This window comes from Saccostrea echinata, unplaced genomic scaffold, assembly GCF_033153115.1.
Source record: "Saccostrea echinata isolate AGI-Se365-2 ecotype Australia unplaced genomic scaffold, CSIRO_AGI_Sech_v1 ptg000010l, whole genome shotgun sequence".
Lineage (NCBI taxonomy): Eukaryota > Metazoa > Mollusca > Bivalvia > Ostreida > Ostreidae > Saccostrea > Saccostrea echinata.
The window spans coordinates 8,565,001-8,567,500 of NW_026889759.1; the positions used below are offsets into that span (position 1 = coordinate 8,565,001).

Genomic DNA, 2,500 nt, shown 5'->3' on the forward strand with positions numbered 1-2,500 from the left:
AAGACAGGAAAATTTTTCCATTACACATTGAAAACGTAATATTTATTATATTTTCAACAGTCAAATACTGTAATTTATTTACTGAATAAAAGTGATATTCTGACACAGTGTGAAAGGATATCAAAATGGTATTCGCACAGTGTGAGAATATCGGAATTGCGGCAAAACTCTCGATTTCCCTTCCCATCACGAAGAGTTTTTTTTTTCTCCCTGGCCTGTTATAAGATAGAGAGAGTAAATGAACCATCCTGACAGAGACTTAAAATGCCACAACTTCTCCAAATATGTTGTTAAAAATCCATGTTTACAACATTTTTCAATCTCGCAATCGCTTAGCTATGATGTCTCAACCGCTCAACTATGTTGTCACAGCCTATGACACCCTGTTATGAAAAGACAGAGTCAAAGGGAAAATCAAAGAAAATGTAATAAACAGAAAATTCAATGTTTTGTAGATGAATATGGAATTTATTTCACTCCTGAGACAGGATTTTTTGATATTTTCATTCGTGCTTCGCACTTGTGAAAATATTTTAAAAAAAATTCTGTTCCACTCGTGAAATAAATTCCATATTCATCTACAAAACATTGAATATCCTCTATATATTTAACAATAATAACAATTACAGCATATACATATAAAAAGAACAAGTATTTATTAATGATATATGCAATAGTAGAAGTTATGATTAATCAGTTTTAGAATAATTTCAATATGCTTTATTTTAGAATAATGACTGCAAAGCACACTATTCTTGTACTCATTTTCTTCATATATTCAAACTTTTTCATAAATTTGATGTGAAATTTGGTAAAGAATGAAATACAAGTTTGTAGAGTTATAAAATTTTACATATTTAAGCACAGAGAAAAGTGTATATAGAGAGTCGATATGGACGTAAAAATATTTTATACGTTTTGTAAAATTACAATTTTCAAAAATTAGAGGAAATTTCGAACGTTCCAACAAAAATATAACCAATTTAAAGTTTTGTTAGCATTAAGTAATCACATTGTATGTGTACATGAAAAAAATTGTGATATACTTTTAATCGTGCAGATTTTTTCCAAAAGATGAAAACTGCGTTGTACAAACTATAATTAAACCAGAGGTACTGGGAGTAATGAGATCATAAAATGATACAAAGCCACCCTATGAGTATAATGGCAAAGTCCATGATTCACTATGGGAAATCTCAAATAACTGTCTGAACAGAACGTAAAACAGGAGGTACACAATGGTACTATGTAATAAAAATTCTGTAAAAGTCTCATTAAATTCTATACAGTGGTAAAAGAGGAGTTGCGGATAATAGATTGGTACCCCAATATTATAGAAAGAATGGCAGTGTCCATGTTTTGCTATGGGAAACCCCAAATATGTGTACGACTGAATGTAAAATAAAAGATGCACATGGCACTATGTAAGAATTTTTTTGAAAGTTCCGTTAAATTGCATTCAGTGGTATACGAGGAGTTTGGGATAATGGATAACTATCCTCAGTTTAAGTGTAATCGACGAACTGACACCTCCATTACTAGATACCCCCCCCCCCCCCCACACACACACACACACACACTTTTCAGGCGGGGATATAAAATAATATTTGTCTGATACAGCATGAAAGAGTCTTCTCGAAACTTTTTTAATCAGCTGCTTAGTAGGTAGACAGATATCACCTAGCAATCTGTAAAAAGTTTTACTTTCAATGCTCGAAATAAAAAGAAAAGAAAGAAATCAAAAGCAAATGTTACCTGTACAATTAACTGTCATTCCCTTGGTAAACCATCCAAAGACTGGTCTTAAAAGTCACGTCTGATCTAAAACAAAATTATCTGCTATTGACAGGATAGAGGATGAGTCTTCGTCGGTCAAAGAAGGCTGCAGATGCAGTAGATATTGACTAATTATAATAATACAAACAACAGAGTCCGGATCTACTATAATAAGATTTTTAAGAGATCATTAACAAGGTGAAGACTTTTCTTTGTATTCCTTAACAAAGATAATAGTGTTGCTTTGTGCAAAAAAAGATATACGGATACGAAATAAATTTGAGGTTTAACACAGTAAATATATTCTGAATGATTATGAAGTTAGTGTTCTTTATATCAGTGCTTAACTCTGTAATCAAGGACTTTTTTCTGAATCAAATACTTTGTATCTCGTTTTCTTGTCAGAGACCTTTCGACTTAAAAAAGAGGAAAGTGTACTCTATGTTTACTCTAGAAAAAAAAATTGTTTTTTTATCAGTTAAATTTTCTGGGTATTTTGACATAATCCTAAATCAAACATTTACTGGTTTTTATAGTCCTGCTGGACTTATCATTACTGATATTATAAATTAACTGAAAATGTCGACCTGAAAGCAAAGGTCCAAAATTCATGGAGCCCTGATATTGTAAATAGCGAGAGAACTTCATTTTATTATGAATTCCGTCGAGGTGTATATCAGACGATGGGCTAAATATGAAGGGTAAGAATTTGTCAGAATAGATA

The 2,500-nt window shown here is 31.5% G+C and overlaps 1 protein-coding gene across 4 annotated transcripts in view; it reads right to left on the reverse strand.

The window, feature by feature from the left end:
- Positions 1–1,817, reverse strand: part of LOC133184308 (uncharacterized) — a 29,843-nt gene extending 28,026 nt beyond the window's left edge. For all 4 annotated transcript variants that reach the window (XM_061319324.1, XM_061319327.1, XM_061319326.1 and 1 more), the window contains exon 1: positions 1,756–1,817. The gene's annotated coding sequence lies outside the window, so the exon portion shown is untranslated. The remainder of the gene's footprint in view (positions 1–1,755) is intronic.
- Positions 1,818–2,500: the final 683 nt, after the last annotated feature.